This window comes from Gavialis gangeticus, unplaced genomic scaffold (genome assembly GCF_001723915.1).
Source record: "Gavialis gangeticus isolate Ggan-Ray unplaced genomic scaffold, GavGan_comp1, whole genome shotgun sequence".
Classification (NCBI taxonomy): domain Eukaryota; kingdom Metazoa; phylum Chordata; order Crocodylia; family Gavialidae; genus Gavialis; species Gavialis gangeticus.
Window position 1 is genome coordinate 46,818,961 of NW_017729029.1, and position 21,178 is coordinate 46,840,138.

The 21,178-nt window shown below is 45.5% G+C and overlaps 1 protein-coding gene across 1 annotated transcript in view; it reads right to left on the bottom strand.

Moving 5' to 3' along the window:
- Window positions 1-19,957, bottom strand: part of PAK3 (p21 (RAC1) activated kinase 3) — a 130,761-nt gene extending 110,804 nt beyond the window's left edge. The window contains exon 1 of the mRNA XM_019521527.1: window positions 19,769-19,957. The gene's annotated coding sequence lies outside the window, so the exon portion shown is untranslated. The remainder of the gene's footprint in view (window positions 1-19,768) is intronic.
- Between the last annotated feature and the right edge of the window lie 1,221 nt (window positions 19,958-21,178).

Below are 21,178 nucleotides of genomic sequence, written 5' to 3' on the forward strand. Positions count from 1 at the left end.
GCAGGGTGCTGCACTTGGGCAGTAGTAACCAGCAGCACACTTATAAGATGGGAAACTCCCTTCTTGAGAGCACGGAGGCAGAAAGGGATCTTGGAGTCATTATTGACTCCAAGATGAACATGGGCCGACAATGCGAGGTCACGGTTGGCAGGGCTAACCGGACCTTATCATGCGTCCACAGGTGCATCTCAAGTAGAGCCAAGGAGGTGATCCTCCCCCTCTATGTGACGCTGGTCAGGCCACAGCTGGAGTACTGCGTCCAGTTCTGTGCGCCCCATTTCAGGAGGGATGTGGACAACATGGAGAGGGTCCAGAGGAGGGCCACCCGCATGATCCGGGGACAACAGGGCAGACCGTACAATGACAGACTGCAGGACCTGAACCTGTTCAGCCTTCACAAGAGAAGGCTGAGGGGGGGACCTGGTGGCTGTCTATAAACTCACTAGGGGGGACCAGAAGGGTTGGGGGGGGGCACTGTTTCCCCTAGCGCCCCCTGGCATAACAAGGAACAATGGACACAAATTATTGGAGAGTAGGTTTACATTAGACATCCGCAAGAAGTACTTCACAGTCAGGGCGGCTAGGAGCTGGAACCAACTTCCAAGGGAAGTGGTGCTGGCTCCTACCCTGGGGGTCTTTAAGAAGAGGCTTGATGCCTACCTGGCTGGACTCATTTGAGTCCAGTTTTTCTCCCACCCAGGCGGGGGGTCGGACTTGAAGATCTACAAGGTCCCTTCGGACCCGACTTCTATGATTCTATGCTCTACCAAGTGTCCATGTTCATCATTTTGGTCGCGTATAGATGGTTTTTTTATTACAGCTGTGCCGCACACCAACATTGGCAAACTCAGCATGGAGAGTAGAGCCTGCACAGGGCACCAAGACCCAAGAACGATCTCACTCATGGAAGTGGTTCCTTCAGGTCAACGATATCAGCCTTAGCCTGGATTAGAGAGCATCGTGTGGAAGTCTGCTGTCTATGCAGCCCCTATTCTGCTTTCAGTTCAGAAGATAGTTCACAGCAGGGCTAGGCAGCATCACTATTTATTGTCTCAGTTTATTGTCAAGGTGAGGTGGGATGCCCATTTGGGACCTATTTTCCAAATCTAAGACAAAAGCCCCATTTCAAGGAGTCCTTCGGGTACCAGGAGACAGCCCCAAAATTTGGGACACACGGTTGTTTTATGATGCAGTGCTGGCATTGGCAATGTTGACAGTGCTGTGGGCAATGGACCGTGAACTACACTCTTCCTTGAATTGTGAACTACATCCATATGACACGGGTCCTAGACATTCTTTAGACATTACATGCTTCTGAGACCGGACCAAAAAGGGAAGATTTCTTATTAAGGAGGGAGTTGTGCCACAGCTTACTGGGAAAACCACCTTCCTTACTCCAGGAGTCACCCCACTGATCTCTGTGGGATGACTCCACTTAGCCCAGGGCAGCAAAATCAGACTCAAACCCAGTTGCTCTCTGAACCCCATAAGCATGAAATTGTTGCATCTTTCAGAGTCTGAGCACTTGGTTGCCATTCAGTAAGCATGGCCGGGGTTCTGAGTTTGACCAGCACCCAAGACTAGTGAGATCCATGGGCGATGCTATGAAGTAAAGGTTTACTACAAGGACAACTCCTAATACTTAGCAGCCAGGATACGGGGGGTGGGGGGGAGAAAAGGGAGCATCTTCCCCAAACAAACTATCACATCAAGGATTTTTGGAGAACTATTGTAATTCTTGCTGTTGCATGCTGTGAAGTGATGCCTTGGTCCAGTTCATATCTACAAGTGGTATATCATGAAGTATAGGCATGTGGTTATGATTCTGATGAGGGGAGACGGAGGAGGGTATAAACAGGAATGAATGACATCCCGAATCCCTCTGAAAGTGAAATGAGCCCAAACGCACTTCAAAGCTGCAGTTGTCCCAGAGGGCTCAGTGCTTTGGGGTGGGAAGTCTCCCTGAACAGCTGCACTCTTTTTCTATGAGAGGGGTTGGCAACTTAAGGTCTGCGAGCTGGCAACACAAAGCCATTAGATCTGGCCCGCGGACGTGAGATCTCAGCAGCGTTTGGTGCTCACCTAATGCTGCCGTGGGGACAAACTCCAGATGGGGTTGCTCTCTGTGGGGACACCACAGGGACAAGCAGAGGCAGCAACTATTTCCTACCACCCACCTGCCTGCCTGTGATCCAGGATGGTCATTCCTGCTACAGCCACAAAAGATTGCCTACCCCTGTTCTTGAATGCAGGGAAATGCTTTCAGGGTGTAAACTGTTTCTGGTTTGTACAAACCATCCCAGCAGACAGCTTCACACTGTATATCCTCAGATCTCTGGAGATGGAAAAAGGGAGCCCTCTGAAAAAGAAGAGGGATTTGGGAACTAGCAACTGAAAGAGCTGGGTAACAGTCATGTGCCGAGGAGAAAGCAAAACAATATAGCAAACAAAAAACGGTGCAATAGTTACCAGATCCAGAAGTGTCATATCAGGACATCAGCTATTCACATATTAATACAATTACATGGATTGTGTCATGGAAATTACACAAAAATGTGAGCTCAGATCATGTAAATAGAGGAAGAAGATGGCTCAAAGGACACTCTTTTCCATAAGGATAGTTCCTTGGGGACTAAAACATATGCCACAAAACAGCAAGGACACATTTAATCCAGACTACCAGTTCAAGGAGATTAGTTTATGCTAAACAATCCCAGTGCTTAACTCAGAAACAAGCTTCAAAGGCCATTTAACTGCAGAAGCCTGATTGCAAAATGACTCAAACTTGAGGAAATCTCCCAAACTACCACTATCCTGAGAGCTCCTAAGATCCAGTTAGCAGCTCTTTTCATTTGTAACCTGGCTCTCTTTCCAGAAGGAAGATGAGAAGGATAAATGGCAGTTTCCTGCCTTTTGCAAATATCATACAGCGAGTTTGGTTTTCTCTGCTCTACAAAATCAAGGCAATGATCACATTTCTACTAGGACTGCTAACATTGCACAATTTCTGCTCGTGGAGGATTCACAGATCCTCCGATGGATCTCAGGAGCTGGTTCCTCTCTTACCCAAACTGAAACAATGACCTCATTTGTTCCCAACTACTTCACATTTAATTGGACCAAACTGGTGGATGCTATGGTTTGTGGTATATCAGTTCTGAGACCTCTTGGATTTGAATGTACTTTCGCTTCAACTTCATGTCACCACAGGGCAAGGAGAGGTAAGGGAGGATGCAACAGAGCAGCCTGAGAAATCTGGCTCCAGCATTTACAGCTGGCCCAAAGTTTTTTTCTTTTGATGGGGAGGAGCTCTGGTCTCAGTCTTCTGCTGCTAGCAGGCAGGGATGCCCACCAAGGAGCAAGAAGACATGCAACATTAATAGCATCAATAAGAAAATTATGAGCCTATATCAACACTTTGGAAGCTGTTTTATGACACTTGCCTTTAAAACCAAGAAAAAAACAAAAGTACTAAACTCAGTTATACATATTGAAGTCTTTCTTTTTTCCCCCTACGCCATGATTCTGCAGTTTTCAAACACACACAAACAAACAATGACCCTTTAAGGACAAGAAAAAGCTGTCATCAGCTATAACTCAGCAAATCCCAAGTTACACGGAGAAATGCAATCAATGTTTCCCTGAAATTTAGTGCGTTAAATAAGAGGAACAAAAGCTTTTTGTACAAAAGGCTGGGCAGTTCTACTGGGTCTGCCACTCCCCTGATACAGGTTATATCTGCGCAGTCTGGACTCTGGAGATCCCTGCTGTTCTGCAAGAATTAAAGGGATGCAATATAATATTGCAGATGAAGTGCTACAGACTAGTTGCTAGGATTTCTCTACCAAAAAAACAACAACAATACTGCATCATCAAGTTAATACAGTTCATAAAGCTCTCCTCACCAGTATAATACTCAGACATGGGGGGAAAAAACACCCATGGTCATAGTTACAATCAGCCCCAGCTGTCTATAGCAACTTTCTCCATTGCACTTCATTTACAATATTGTATTGCATCCCTTTAATTCTTGCAGAACAGGGATCTCCAGATTCAAGACTGCACAGATATAACCTGTATCATAGGAGTGGCAGACCTGAGCTGCCAGGCCTGTAAGGGCCCCTGGATTTTTTGGCATGTAATGAATTAAGAAGCATTACAAAACACAAAAATATTACTGCAAGGAAATTGTTACCATCTGCATGTTACAACTGCCCTCTACTAAGTAAAATAAGTAGAGGGCTGAATCGTGCATTGCAGGCCATACCCCGCTAAGAGCTAATGGAGATTCTCTTCTAGCTTTTGGAGCATGAGCAGCTGAGTCGCCTTACTGCAAAGCTCCCAATGCCTATGGAGTGCAGCACAGCAGTAAGTCTGAAGTTCTCATATACTTTTATGAAAAGCATATGAAAAAGCATAACATCAACACCGAATGGTGGCCTGCTTGTAGCTAGATCAGATGCTGCAACTTCACAACCAAAATTAGACATTCCTCATTCACTGTGTAAAGAGCATGTACTAAATATACTGACTATAGTAACTAAATAACCAACACTGGACATTTGCTGCTCAATGTCGAGAGCAGATGGAAACTCCTGCATTATCACTGTGAAATAACCACTCTGCTCTGTAAACTGCCTTCACTTGAATCAAAACATTCCCACCCTCAAAATATTCGCCAGCTAAAATACACAAGGCCAAAGTCAACCTTCAGTTAAACCTGTGCAGCCTCATTGACTTTAGTGGGGTTTCGGCCAAACAGTGTGAAATTACATCACTTGCATCTCGGCGTAGCTTAGATAGTATCATCTCAGGTTACATAGGAACATCAGTCTGGAAGGGACCTCCTGGGTCAGAGAGTCATCTCCTGCTATTACAGGCAACTATGTCATATAATCCCTTTCATTAAGTGAACAAACTCCATTTTGAAAGTGTATGTGTTTCATTCAAGTACACCTCAGACTGGCTATAGGTGATCTATTGTGGTGTAACCTGGCACATGAGAAACGTCACATACACATGTCCAAGCTATAACAAATAAGGAGACAATGAAGCTTAATGACAGAACAGTGGGGGCCTAGGTTCATTGCTTCTAACTGCTGTGCAAAAAACTTCATTGTACTGGGCTTTACTTTTCCCATAGCTATCACCAGGATAATGATGCTGACCCTCCTTTGTAGATCACATTTAGATCTAGGGATGAAAAGCGCTATATGAGAGCAAAGTATTTTTATACACCCAATCTACCCAACAGGTTTTTTTCAAACCCATTTCAAATCCCTCCTTTGCAATTCAGTCTGTGGATAATTTGCTACCTGTGTGTTTCTATAAAGTTTAACCTGTCCGAGCCTAGCACAGGTGTAATTTCATCCCCAGGCTCCTCTGACTTAAAACTTTGGTGCTTCTTATTGTGGATCAGGTATCAAAGCGACATCTCTATGAGCCAAGAGCCCTTCAATACCCCGCAGCACGTGTATTATTCTCTCTAAGCACTGACTAGCTTCAGAGGCCAGAATCAGGACTTTCTCTTTTTTTTCCTCACTTTTTATAAAGGGACAAATGCAGAAAAAAACATGAGAGGCACAGCTGATATTTTATCCCAAAGACCGAAGACTACAGCATCATGATGTAATGACCTTGCTCAGAAAAGAAAAAGGTTACTTACACGACAGCGCAAGTTGCAGAACAGGGTAAAACAATGTCTACCTAAAGTTATGCTGAAGAAAACATAAAACACTTGTCCAGTGAACTGGAGAGAAAACAAGCAAACTTCAGCCAAGCTGGCATGTACAGAATCTCTCTCCACACACACAAAAAACAGGGAACCAAATGAGCAGAAGTGTTGTGTAGGTAACCAGGCACTGAGCAGAGAATCTGTTTTCTATGAACTGCATCTTTAACTGCCAGGGACGCTCCTCTGCTCTGTGAAAGACCTGCCATTTTGTGTTTTGTTCAGGGCCCAAACGTTGCAGGGACAACCCCTGGGGGTTTCTCTCATGGCGATGTTACATTTGTTCTTCCCTGTTGGTATTTTTCTTGACCGAATGACCACTTAGATCAGGGGCAAGCAAACTCCAGCCCATGGGCTGGATCCAGCTGGCAGTGGACTCCATTTCCCAGCAGTCCCCACCCACATGACTGGGGCTGGTGGCAACTGTGCTGTGGTAGTAACAAGGCTGGGGCTGCCATGGACACTGGCCCCAGCCATGCTGGCAAGGCGTGTGGCAGGGCAGGAGGCTGCTCCAGAGCCGCTGAGATCTTGCAGTGGGGGCAGCTTGGTCTGGGGCCAGGGCAAGAGCTGCAATCTGCAACCTGCACGCTCTGGGCAGGGGTGCACAAGCAGCGGATCGTGGCTCTGCCCCAGTTCAGGACCACACCATCACTGCTGCAAGAAGCCAGTGCACAGCCACAATATGCAGCCTGCACACTCTGGGCAGGGGCATTCAGGCTGCAGATCACGGCTCTGCCCTGGTCCCAAACCAAGCCGCCTCCACCACAAGGTCCCAGCTGCCCTGCCGTGCACCCGCCAGCATGGCTAGGGCTGGTCTCCACGGCAACTCCAGCCTTGTGCTATCACAGCACAGCTCCAGCTGAGGTCTCCATGGAGACCGGCCCCAGCCATAGAGGCAGGGGCTGCTGGGAAATGAAATATGGCTGCCGGCCAGATCTGCCATTTTGCCAACCCCGACTTAGATGGAATGACAGCGTGTGCTCATGCTCTCTGTATCTGAAAGCATAAGGAGGAATAGCTTTGATTGTCACCTCTTTGTGGCAAGGGCCACCGTATTATTTTGTTGGGCAGCACCTATCATAATGCAGTCCTTGTCCATGAAAAAGTCTCCTAGGCACAACCTCAACAGAAATAAATAATACAAATAAATATAATAAATAACTCACATAGGTTTCATTTTAATTATCTGCAATGCTATGAAGTATATATAACAATGTTTTGCAATCACAGTATCATTTTTATCGTATATAAAATACATTCCCTCCCCCCCCGCAAAAACAGCTGCTAGAAATTGGTGTGCACGCTATATGCAAGGAAATATGGTAAGAGCAGTTTCTACCACTTTCTGACCAAAAGTAAAATTAAAGTCTGCATATGATGCACAGTGGCTGCATCTACATGAGACGCTACTGCACAGTGGTTACTACTTATTTAGTACTTGTATAAACTTTTTATACCTTGTTGAGCCTTCCAATTTCTTTATACAAGTACTAAATAAATGCACAGTAACTCAAGTCACCAGGCAGTAGTGCCGGCAAAAGTCTTTTTTTGTGACGCTACTGTGCAGTAGCCTAATACTACTGCGCAGTAGCGCCATGTCACATTTTTTGCCATGCGACGCTATTGCACAGTAGTATCAGGCTACTGCACAGTCAGCGTCTTGCGTAGACACGGCCAGCGAGTAGAACTGTGAGTAGGCTCAGCTCCCTGGAACAATGAGCAGGCTCGACTCCCTAGTTCCCGCTACTCAATTACTTACTACAAGGAAAGGTCTTTTTTTCTTCATTCTGCATCTTAGTCCAGGACACAGTGTGTACAAGAAAATACAGTATTTTAAAGTACACAAATGTGGACTCCTCCACACCAGTGTTCTGGTACAACATGGGTGATTCAAAACTCAACATTTACCATTCAATGCTATTACTTTACTGAGGTACAGTGACTTACTAATAATTATTGAATGGTATAAGTATTACAGTTTTTCCATTAAAAAGGAAAAAGAAAAAAAAAGCATGCTTCCATCAGGAAGTAACAGCAACATTTGGTGGACACTGGGCGCATCTACACAAGATGCTAAAAATGCAGCACACTAATTGTACTGCACATTAGCACATCATGGCAAAAGCTGTGCTAATGCGCAGCAGAATTAGTCTACTGTGCGTTAGCGTCACCTAAAAGACGTGCTGGTTCTACTCTCCGTTATTACAAGTACAGGCAGTCCTCGTCTTACAACGTTTTGAGTTGAAATGTTTCGCACTTACAACATTTATCAATTGACACCGTTTCAACTTTACAATGCCAGTTGTATCTGATGCAATGCCAGTATAAATACATTAATGTAGCTATATTACTTGATCTGATGCAATGCCAGTATAAATACATTAATGTAGCTATATTACTCATCTAAAATTGATCAAGTACAAAATTCTGGGGTATTTTTGGTGAAAACAGGATAACGGGCCTTCCAATCCCCCATTTATAACATTGTTTCTTATGAGAAAATTGGTTCCAAGTGACAATGTTTCGACTTAAGACGCGGTTTTCAGGAACCAATTGTGCCGCAAGTCCGAGGACTGCCTGTACTAAACTTAATGCATTGTAATTACAGCGCATTAATGCCTGTGTAGATGTTCCCACTGACTTTTTAAAGTTCACCATTATATTTCCTAGTTCAGACACAGGCAAATGGGACAGTTCCTGTGGGCAGGGTGAATACTGAGTTTTAAACAGTGGCTACTGCACAACAATCCCCACAGTCCACTGGAAATTAATGCAGCAAACCGAGAAAATTCTGAAAGTGAACTTTGTATTTTTTTTAAAATCACTTTCATTTTGTTACAGTATTACAGGACACGTTTATTTACATATTTGTCAGCACGGAAACAGTCAGTCATCTAGCAATATGTATAGCGTGCTGAAATTGCTATAACGACACTCTCCCGAGAAAGTCCCGTGCACAGCAGTCAGATTCCATTCCCCAGTTACACTTGTATGTAACAAAAGATATATTTTCTACAGGAAACTTGCAACAACAGCAGCCTTGAAATGACTATACTATTTAATATGGAAAACCTGTAGCAAGCCTCAACTTTTCCAGAAAAGCATTTTCCTATTTGTTCAGAGACTCCAAGAAGAGACCAGCTCAAAATCATACGTCTTCTGCATTGTTTCCCCAAGATCAAGCAAGAAAAACTGTATTAGCCATACATCAAAACTGCATTGCAGCTAAAGCTGCCAATTACTTATGGCAAAAAGGGAGGCTGATTCATTTGACTGTATGTGGGCCTTGGCTGGAGTTTTCCCAAAATCATGCACGAAAGAAATTCAATAAAATTCTAAAACAAGATTTTAAAAAACGGGGCTAGAATCATCAGGAATTCCTGAAAGAATTTATTTTTGTAACAATTTATCTTCTAAAGACATGTAGACACCAAAATACATTTACATACATGCCTCCATGGGGAGACCCAGGCACATATGTGTATAGAGCCAAACAAGTGAAATGTCATGAAAAGTGTCTGAACAGCTATTAAATCTCCATCCTCAGGGGAGTTCTTATCTCTTCCATTATAAATTACACTGCATTATGTGGCCACCTGTGTAATGTGTTAGTGGCTACCTGATGACCCAGCCACACAAAACACAGCAAGCAGCTTGCTGGGAAAAGAAAGGTTTTGATTCTGTTTCAAAATGGTCATAACATTTTTTAAAATTCTGTACACACACACCCACACATACACTAGATGTCTTTATAGTGCCATCATCACAGGATCTGTTGACTTGCACACCTCACTAAATCACAAATACCAAGGTATCCTGTACGGTGTGCCTAACTGCATCTGTGCATTTCATATTAAGTCAGAATTCAGTTTCTGAAATCTCTGGAGATCTGGACCCGGAGAACTCCTGTAGGTCTCTGGCAGAGGCAGACAGAAGTAAAATGGGTCTGCTTTTTCAAGGGGATCCTTCAATGCAAGCCCAATATCATCTTGTAGTTAATTGTTCCTGTAATAGGTACAAACCCTATTATTTAGGCATCTAAGTGCCTGATTTGCAGGTGCAATGGCTAACTGGAGTGTCTCAATGATAGGATTTGCCCTGAAATCAGTTCAAAACACAACAGTTACCATTCAATGCTATCACCTCCCTGAGGTACAGGGACTGCTGACAAAAGTCAATGTTTACCAAGGATATTTACCACTAGTGGGTGCAAATATACAGTTGTATTTACTGGCTCTAGTGAGAGGTAGAGTGGTCCAGTGGGCAGGATCCTGGGCAGAGACTTGGCTTCTACTGCTGGCTCTGTCACTGACTTGCTGTGCAACCATTGGAAAGTCATTTCACCGCACAGTGCTTCTGTTTTCCCACGCACCTTTGGCTGTCTTGTTTGAGTTGATTGTAAGTTTATATGAACAGGGTCTTTCTTAAATAAAGCAATAGTCTGACTGAAGGTTCGCAAGAGCTCTGAACACAGACACTGATGAAATGCATTCAATTCATTTATCTGCTGCCTGTAAACTTCTCACACCAGCATCAGAAATCCAGCTGACCTTTTTCTGAGCGGTGGAGAGCAAGTCTCTTCCTGTCTCCCCTTTCTGCAGGAAGGGGAGGGATTCAACTAACTTGTTTCCAAGCTCCATGAAACTCTGTGGAGCATCTTACAGTGCTGCATGAAAGAACAGAGCCATCACAAAAGACCCTGGGGCTGAACCCCACCAGCAAGTTAGTGATGGATCTAAGACACTTCTGTTCTGGAGGCTGCTTGAAAAACATATGGACAAGTCTTTATCCACTCTTTCCTAGAAGCAAATGCCAACATAGACTGCATTAGGGAAAATTCCTTGCATTGCTATACTAAGCTCTAGCAGTACAAGCACCATGTGCAGAAAGCTCCATGTCCTATCATTGAGACACTCCAGTTAGCCATTATATCTGCAAATCAGGTTCTTAGATGTCTAAATACCACTATTTTGGAATATCAGCAATATCTTTCCAGTGTAATCACTCCCTTGGAATAGTCCTGTGCATTCCAAAAGAGAGCATCCACACAACAGGTAACACACGGGTAACTACAGCAGTTTAATGATACCAGTATGGATATGCTAGGAGCTTCCATATAAAGAGAAACCATGGATCAGTGAATAAAACAGACTAAAACAACGATTAATTCAAGAACTGGACAGTTGACCTCAGACATTGGCTTAAACTTTACCCATGTGCTGCTGCTGCAATCTGCCTGAACAAGCAGAGGCAGGTCGGGATGACCCAATGTTACTAAGACCAAGAGAGCTTTCTTACCAGGCTACGTGCTCCCAAGGCCCTACTGCTTCTGCTTATTGCAGAAAGGTGCCCAGTATGTCTCTCATCCAAGTAATTTGGTATCACAGCTGCTCATATATACAGATGCCCTAAGTGTCCAGAAAGCTTCACAGGGCATGAAAAAAGACAAGGTCCATGCTAGGAAGAACAGGTAGCCCAGAGTCAGACTGTGGATGCAGTCACTGGCTGCACTGAGGGTGGTAGCACTGAACCCCAGCCGAACCCCCTAGAACAGCAGTGTCACACTTATCCAGGATCCACACTGCACGGGGTGTTTGCAAACACCACCTTCAGTGCAGGTCCTAGACTGGCTGGAGTGGGATCCATGCGCAGCACACATCCCAGAGCAGGCATTGCGTGTGGCATGGTCCAGCCAGGGTAGCCATTATGTGCAGCATGATGGCTGCTCCAGCCAGACTGAACTACACATGACACCCATTCTGACCACCCTGGGATCCATGCTACATACAATGCTGGTCTCAGACTGGATGGAGTGGCCACCGGATCAGGCAGGCTGGGAGCAGGGGGGATAGAAGGGGTAGGGGAGAGAGGAGAATGTCCATGGGCCAGATCCGGTCTGCAGACTAACTCTGGTCCACAGGCACACACTATGCCTCGTATGAGTTCAATCAACCCAGCGGCAGCACCGGAGGCCAGAGAGCAGGACTTGTTTGACATCCTTACCTTAGACAGATATGTAGTCTGGAAGCACTGGGTATGTCTACACATACACTTCAATGCGCAGTAGCCTATCTTACTGCGTATTAAAACATCACGTCAAAAACCATGCAATTACATTAACGTGCAGTCAAACAGGCTACTGCATGTTAGGACAGCCTAATGTGCATTTATTTAGCACCTCACATTGGAGGTACTAAATTTAATGCGCATTAGGAAAAGCATATTAATGCACATGTAGACATGCCCGCTGAACAGCAAGGCTCTCGCTACACACATTGAAAAACAACCTCATTCTTTGTACAGGGGCCAGTTCTGGTAACCAATGCAGTGTGGACTCCTTTGGGGTGCTCAATAGCAGTCAGAACCAGCTGGGAAGTTTATCTGCAGTCCATGGGCTCACGGACTAGAGCTGTGACCAGCACTTCACATGGAAACAAAAGGGAGATGAGTCTCCTCACTTCCCCCATTCCATGAGCCCTTTCCAATCTGGCCTGAACTCGGACAAGTACAAGTAATGGGACAACACGGGACAACAGAGGGAGGCTTCTGTAAAGAGTGGATAAGAGAAAGGGAGTTTGTTACATGAAAGCCAAGGATCAAGCATATGGGATGGTATTAGAACATATAAAGCTAAAAGCAGGAGGAAGACGCAAAGGAAGGGCATGGGAAGAGGGTGTTAAAAATCTTAAACAAGAAAGGCTGTACTGTAATGCGAGATGCAGCCTTCAGGAACCTCCCCCTGAATGTTTCAGCCCAAGCACCCCAAAAAGCAACACCATCCATGGTGTTTGGGGGCACAGTAAAACAGAGCTCAAACCTGCTGCTTTACTCTTCTTTCCTACAAACCTCACATTCCCAACTGGAGCTCCCAGAGGCCCAGTAATGAAGAGGAGGTCACAGGACAACACATGCAATGTGGCTAATAGTCACCAAGTCCATAGGAAATAATCGAGATGCTGACCTGAGCCAGCCTAATGCCTGTTCATTAAAGGATCAAATGAGGACATGGAAGCTCTTTTCTGGAGCATACAGGCATCATTTCAGTAGCTGAAATATTCATGCACCAATAGGATCTGTGGTGTCAGTGTCTGCCCTGATACAACTGAACCTGAGCTCAAGGTACAACAGTTTGCGTTTTACAGAATGGAATCAGAATTAAAGGCTTTTTTTTCCCCACACTTTCACCTCTACAAGTGTGCTCACCTCTCTCTACAAGGATGTCTCAGATACAAGTCCAAGCTCATCCAGGGAGCAGATATACACAAGGGCTGAAGTAAACATTTGAATAAAACCATGTTCTGAAATTTAACTAAGAGATTTGCATTGTTGCCCCAAAGTCTACTAGGCAGTAGTAGCTCCAGTTCTTGCAAACTGTGTTACATGAGGACTGTGGCTGGGTGCACCTGATAAATATGAGCTGGCATCTGGGCACTGCAGGCCCAATCAAAATTCACTGCAGGGAAGCGCTGGAAAATTTCAGTTCTAGAGGATTTTCTCTTCCACAATGTGGAGAAGGGGATCAAAAGACAACTCAGACAAAGTTGCAACCTTCACTACTGACCCAACACAGAACCCCTTTTCACAGGCACTCCAAAATAAACCCACAGCACTGGCATACATGTGAGCTGGGTTATTGCTCATGCAAAAGCCCAGATATCTTTCCTATGCAAAATGCTGTGGGATCAGTCCCATAGATTTAGGAAGAAGATAAGAGGGGTAAGTCCTCAGAGGTCAGCATTGCGACACAGCCTGCGATACTGCAATCACAGGCTGTTTTAGACCCAAGTAAGTCTAAGGTTGTAAAATCAATTCCTGTACACAGTGTATCATACCACCTGGTAAACCAGCAAGTGTGGGCACATGCCGAGCCAAATGAAGGCATGGGCACTACTGACCCATGCCAAGGACCTACTTCAGGAGTCAGGAGCGCATCAGACATTCCACTTCCCATTCTTTATAAAAGCAAATGCGTAGCCCTTCTTGTCACGAAGAACACATTGAAAACATGGCCCATGTGTCACCAAGGCAGGGAGGGAAAGGATTTAGCTGCTGCTCCGTGGGGAATGGTGAGAGGAAAGAGGTGGATAAGACACTTGGGAGAAGACCCTATTGCCATCCCTTATCCAAGTAATGGCAGCACCCTTAGTCCCAACATGTCACAATACACACCCGCAGTTGTTTTCTTTTGGTCCTAGTCCCATTAGAAATGACTACAGCATGCTGTGTGCAGACGAGGGGCAGAGTAAAGGTGATGCTGTCAACCTTAACTTCGGTGCTTCCCAGTTTCAATTCCTACTCACTGCTGCACTGTAGTTTCCTGCGTTTATTTACACGGCTTCTGCCACACATTCCCATTCTTTCCGGGCCAACTCACACAGGCTGCCTGAAACACACCACTTACACAGTGTCTGTAATTTTTGGCTTCAGCGTGCCCATGTGCTTTCTCCACCCACGTGCCCAAAGTTCATTCAAACAATGCAAACTGCAGGCCAACCTCTGCTCAGCAATTCTAAGGATCTTCATAGCAAAGCTCCCGTTTGAGTAGGGGTTAACCCTATTTAAGAGATGCTTAAAAGGGACTTTTCCAAAATTCCTATGGGAACTTGTGAAGGATCTCTGTAGCCTGACCTTGAACAGTCATTACTCACACTGCTACCAACAGAAGTCGCAGATGCTTTGTGTAACTAGAAACAGCAGGATTAAATCCTATGTCTGCCAGGCACTGGAGAAGATGCAACCTGAGTGGACTCCCCGTTCCATGGGCAGGACAGTCAGTCCACCGGCATTGTGTCCCATCATAGACAAGGTCCACAGATAGCTAATAGTCTTTGCCACCAGAAATGAACCATTTCTCCTGGAGTGGGTCAACCAGATGTTATCAGAAAGCTGCCTCTTTCCAGTTCTTACATACAGAGACTAATCTAATGCTCAGTAAATGTCTACATGTGCATGGGATTTACTGCATAGTAAATTAGGATAACGTGCTAGTACCAGGAAATATAGGTACTACATTAATGGCGCATTAACTACTGCACAGTAGCGCACTGCTGCCTGGCTAAACCCTGGTGCTGCCAAGACAGCTGCCATGTGGAGATCAGGACCTGTCCCAATCCACATGTGGCTGGGAAAGATGTCCTGGCAGCCGGGACTTCTGAATCCCAGCCACATGTGGATCAGGATGAGCCCTGGGGCTGGCACCCAGGGGAGTCTGGAGCTCTTCCTGGCTCCTACACGGGGACAGAGCAGAGTGGGAAGAGCCCTAGACTGGACTGCTCCTGTCAGGCACAATTCGCTCCCAATGGGGGCCCATGTGTAAGATGTGTGCCCCGCAGCACTTTGCAGAAAATTCAAGCACATTAACTGCAGGTGTAGACTTGACCAGAATCCCTCAGCTGTGCTCAAAACAAAGGTCCCACGAGGCTTTGCCACTGCAGCTGCCTGCCATTCACAGATGACAGCATTCAACTCAGTCACTGATCAAATCAGGAAGGAATCAAAGCTGGAAGTGCCAAGACAAACCACTACCCAGACCCATATGCTCTCACAATACTTTCTTTGTGTTACCTCCCAAGCTATCAGCTTGCTGGACAGGATGGGAGAATTTACCACATACCATTTTATGGGTCCAAATCAAGACTTTCAATCCCAGAATTGGATATGAACTTCCCCAGAGTTTTCAATGGGATGGACGGGCCTCTAGAACCAGTGACCATCTACCATCAACCACCACTTTACATATAACAGAGCTTCCAAATATTAAGGAAATTAATGAAAGGTTCAAGAACAGGAAAATGCCAAAAATGCCTCAAACCACAGGTTGTATTAGCTTTTCCTACCCTGCTCGCCTGCTTTTTCTCTTTCTTCAGACACAATAGCTCTTGATCTCCCTTGAACTCTCATATACCCCGTTTCACTCACCTTCTCCGGTAACTTATTCCATATGTTGGATATTTGGTATGAAACAGTCCTGCCCAAGTGCCTCATTTATTTCTCTTCTCTCCTTTGAACCCTGTTCTCAATAAAAACAATTTATCTTCATCAGGTTTGAAATCTTCTGTTGGGTCACCTCAGGGTCTCTTTGCTCTTTTCCTGCTCCTTTAAACTTTTCCTTGCAACTTAGCCTCTTCAGACTTGGTACCACCTTGGTTTTACCTTATGAAGTACCCTCTCCTAGCAATGCAGCTTCTTGCTCAAGAGAAAATATGTACTGAAGAGCCAGTTGAGCATGTCTATCTAGGAACATGATCCTAGCCCTATATTAAACCTTTCCTGGTTGGTAAGGAAAGTGGCAAAGACAAAATATCCGTATATTTAACACAGGAATGCTGGAACGGTTGTCAGATTTAATGATACTAGCCACTGATCCACTGATCTACAAGTGCATCGCTATGAAACTTCTCCCTAAAATTTGAAGAAGGTAGTGGAAAAAAAACAGAAGTATTTTATGGTCCAAAGCACTTCTGTAAAACGCAGGAGTTGCTGACTGGTACTGACTCATCATCATGTACAGAGCAGGGAAACCGGAAATCAGGACTTCTGAATCTAGCTACTAAGAAAAGACTCCAGCAGTGACAGAAGCCAAGGCAGATAGTGAAAGAGGAACATCACAGAGGGCTCCTGCCTGTCTACGCTTAAGAACGATAGGGAACAGAAATCAAAAGCCCAGGGAGACCAGGCCAGGGCCAACAGTGATGTTAACACCCACAGTTAACAGCAACTTGCAAGTATAAACTGACTGATACAAAAACCCAGGTTCAAATGATAAAGGGACTCGCAAAAACCTTCATGTTTTGAGGACATTTGATCTAGTCTCTTAGGTTATAGACAAACAATCAAAAGAAAACCAGTTGATAGGAGGCACAAACTTAGTAAACTGCTTATATGCAACCACCATTACCTCCCGGTAAACAAAAGATGAACTGGGGCAAGTCGGCCCAGTGTACAGCAAGGGTACACTACCCTGGCTTAGCTTGCACTTCCCACCAGGCACATAAACAGTTACTGCAACCAGTTATTGCACCAGTTGTTGCTTTAGGTTGCTCATTTGTCCATATCGTAAGTCCACAGTGGGTCCTTTACTGGGACTGCCAAATTCTGGGGAGGTTTGAATCCAGACCCAGAAGCAAACTCTGTGCATCTCTAAATAAAGCCCAGAGGTAAGAAGGCCTTGCTGCAGAGGCACAGGGATCGAAATGGGAGGGTCAATCTGTCACACAGGGAAAAGCGAATTGAGCACATCTATCTAGGGATGTGACCCTGGCCCTGCTGTTGCCAATGGCAAAATTTCCACTGACGTCAGTGGGGCAAAGATTTCACCCAAGGAGGTTGAACAGGCTTTTTTATCTAAAGCAATGGCTGCTCCATGGCTTCCTTGAGACCCTGCATGGAGGAGAGAGGCAAACCTCCACAAAGGATGGTGGTGGCACCTTTGCCTGGGCCAGGTGAAGGTGGCAGAGACTTGACGTTGGGCAGCAGATGAAAGCAAATAGCACAACGCTCAGGATTACCCATACAGACTGCCTTGCTTAATGCCTCCTGCTACAGCTTCAGCTGTCTCCTAAGTTTTTGCTGCCGACAAGAGGGACTTGAAACCTTGTCATGCAAGAAGAGCCCACCACACCCGGGACACAGGTGCACCTGAGATGAGCTTTTAATTGCCACAAGTAACTAAACAACTAAACAAGTAGGATGGGTGCAAACCCGCCATCCACTCAGACCTGGAGCCTGGAACCAGGGTTAGGACGAGCCCTCTCTCGGACCTAGTTCAAGTTGCCTGTTCGTTTCTTGCCTAGCTGCTCATCCAGGCCAAGAACAACTTCTCCTTACAATCCTAGAGCATCCTACCCATCCTGCCACCCAGACCCAGGACACCACACTAGTCCAGTGAGTGCCCAGGAGCCCTGTCTACAATAAACTCTTACTGAAAAGTGCTCACTGCTGATACTGGCACTACAGTAGTGTAGAGAGCCCATCAGGTCTCTAAGCACCATGTCATGTATGTCAGGAGAGGTCTGGAGGCCTGATGGTTGAAATGCTATGTCCTGTTTGCACAAGTGCTCCAACAACTACTGCTGGGGGTGGAGCCATGGTGGAAAACCTGAAGAAAAGTTGGTTGTGACCAGAGAAGGGAGGCACCCAGTGTGGCTCCCACACAGGGATGCATGGGGTTTGCCAGCTGCCAGACGTTGGCTCTTCTCCCCATGAAGTCATGCAGCTCCATACTGCTGCCTCACTCCAGCGGGAAGGTTTACCCTCCCATCCCCCTGCTTTCCCCCAACCACGAGCTCACCTGTCCCTTTCCACCACTTCCTACTGGGCCCCCCTCATTGCCTTCCTTGCCTTTCACCTGCCCACCTTTTCCTCCACTATGCTGCCCCTTTCCCCACCCTCTTCCCCTCCATGCTCTCAACCCTTCCTACTCTGCCTCTGCACATGCTTTCTGCCCGGACTATCCCTAGACCCACGCTCCACACCAGGGCCATGCTTCCCGCTCCCTCCCTCTTCCCCGCACCCACCCTCCCACTGTCCCAGACTCTCCACTGTTGCCGCCCCTTCGGGCCACACACTGCACAACATTAACTAAAAAAAAAAAAAATGACAGGAGACATTGGACAGCATTTCACCTCATCATCCCTGCAGGCCCCAGCATATTCTTTTAACCCCTCCTCGAGCAGACAGTTTGCCGTCTGCGGACCTTAGTATCTGCTTCTCCCCCCACCCTTGTGACCGTGATTCCTATTGCTCCTGCCGGGAAGGTTCGGATCATCTCTAAGTCACTCAGCAAAGTGGAGTTTGATCTTTGACCTTCTGCTTTCCCAAAGCCACGCAGGGCTTACCCCTGCCAACAGCAGCATTTACCATTTACCTTTTAGTCAGGAAAAATAACCCACGGCCCAAATACTCTTTGCTGTGGGTTAAATTTAAGAGCCACGGGAAGCATGAAAGGCGCAAGCTCACTTGCCAAAGGCCAATAAAATAACTTGCTAACTACTGGCCACCTACCCCAACACAGTTCACTTGCAGTAGAAATGGAAATGAATCAAAACCCCAAGGCCCCCAGCACCAAAGTTTTTCACACTTTGTCTCGCAGACCCACAGCATCTTCAGAAACCATACAGAATGAATGTTAGTACAAAACATTAGTATGCTGAATAATACTAAAGAAAAAAAATGGCTCAGAGCTCTGAAGTGTGGCTCCAACCTGGCACCAGGAAAAGCTGGATTCAAAAAGATAGAAGATAAAAGGGGGGACCAGTATGGAGAGCATCCCCCTCGGAGAAAAGGAGACAGAAACAGCAAGGCATCATGCTGTAACACTTCCTCAATTGGCTAGTGTACAAGACTGGGACAAAGGGACAACCCAAGAGAAGGACAGGCTTCATTGTGGCATCGCAAACCACCAGCATGCATGTGTGGGGAAGATGAGAAACGCTCCTATGTTTAATTGATTTGGGGAAAACTTAACAAGAAAGTGCGATTAAAAGGGGGAATTCAAATCGTTTTGCCACCAGGGATCAAAAGAAAAAGGCTTTCTCATTCCTCTGCAGAAGCACAGCCCAGGGAACTGCATTGTTGGGATAGGATTTGAAACACACCAAAGACAGCTTCTACAGCGGCCGTCTGTGTTGACACAACTTGGACACCGATGTCAGCTTTCTGGGTTTTATTTAGCCAAGAGTTCCCTGCCATCACACGCCAGTCTCCCCTTTTAAAAAAAATCCAGATGCTACATGATAATACAGGTGTCACCGACGGAAAAAAATGCAGAACGCCGGGGACACGTCAATCTAGCCTTTCCCCACAACCGAATATCCCACCCAGCATCAAAAATCTTGGCTGATCTCCTTCCCTTCAATCCAGCCGGCAGCTGTGAAAGGCATGGGAATCTCGAAGATAAACAGAACACATGGCTATTTATAATGTATATTGCAGGCAGCTTTAAGAAAAGCAACCATAGGCCATTCCTGTCCCAGCTCAACAGCACACGATAAGGCACCAATTACACTGACAGCCTGACAGCAAAAATAAAGGCATTACCTGCAGTTTGTCCTGTCATACTGCACCCGATTGTCCACCTTCAAGGTCTAGTATTGTCATCAAAAGCAAACCCCCTTCTGGCTTAGTCCATCTGCAGGCTTCCCATTCTCCCTGTAGAACAGCTTCTGACCTCCAATCCTAACATTAGTAGCTTGGATGCTTCACTGCCTCCTTGCTGTTCCCTAGCCCATGTCGTCACCAGGTTTGGCCTGCTCTCATTGGCTGGGTGGGAGCAGATAATAATACTACTAATAGCACGGAGAGGGCTGGAATACACAAATCTTTTGTTTCAAAGCAGCCTGCGCAGAGAAAGCTGAAGTGGGAGAGGGAATCTAGAAACTTGAAGAAAAATCACACAAGGCAGCTGCAAGAAACTGCTCACAAGCAGCAGATCAAAAAAAAATCAAGTGCCCAGCCCCAAAATGTACACACAGACCGAGACAAAGCTTTACATGCAGTCTCATCCCTTTCACTCCTGTCTTTATTCTGAAAAATAAATGACTCCTCATCCCAGACTATTTTCTATGCTCAGCCAAGGAGTGAATAGTGGGACACTGTATTTCTTACCCACTGTTTTCACACAAGTTCAGTGTGATGGTGAAAGGTCTGCTTCTCTATACAGGTCCTATGTTTCTTTCTTGCACGCACAGATTACAGACAGAAGCACTGTAAACTTCTCCCACAACCCACAATGATACGGCAAAAGAGTGAGGTCTTTTTAGCTCTTGCAATCTTTGGTTTTGATCATATTGAAGGTACATCTAGCTGACAGCTGTAACTTTGGTTTGCATCTTAGACTGTGACACTGGTTTCTTGTCATGCAGTGAAAGGATGAAAATATCAGGAAACTTCATTTAGGTTCCCAGAAAACCCTTTAGCTAAACATCATGCCAAGTCACTGCTGAATTCTATGCGATTTTGCAGCAATAATTTAATTCTGCACAACCCTCTGGCCAGTCTGGAACAAAGTGAACACTTTGATGCAATAAGCCACAGGTTAGCCTCAGAAGATTCCCGTTTCCCATTTTTTTTTTTAGTGTTTTTCCTTTCCCCACCCCCCAGTTGAGGATTTTAAAGTGCTTGAAGAATCACATCTTCCAGGATAGTCTGATCTAAGTTACTGTTTCCCCCAAACCAAATAATTGAATTAATATATAAACACAATAGTTGGAAAAGCAGGAACTCATTCTAGTTTAGTGACAATGACCTGAGTCTAAAAAATCATAAAATACAACCACTTTTTCAATCTCTAAAATGAATCCACCTCGAGGGTGAGGCATGACAATTGTTTAACACACTTATGCTGCATAACACAATAGTTTTTGGACAGGAAACAAAGACTACCTTTTCCTAGTTGAAACCTGGGAAGAAATTTAAGCAAACCGAAGGTAATTACCCAAGCTAGAATAA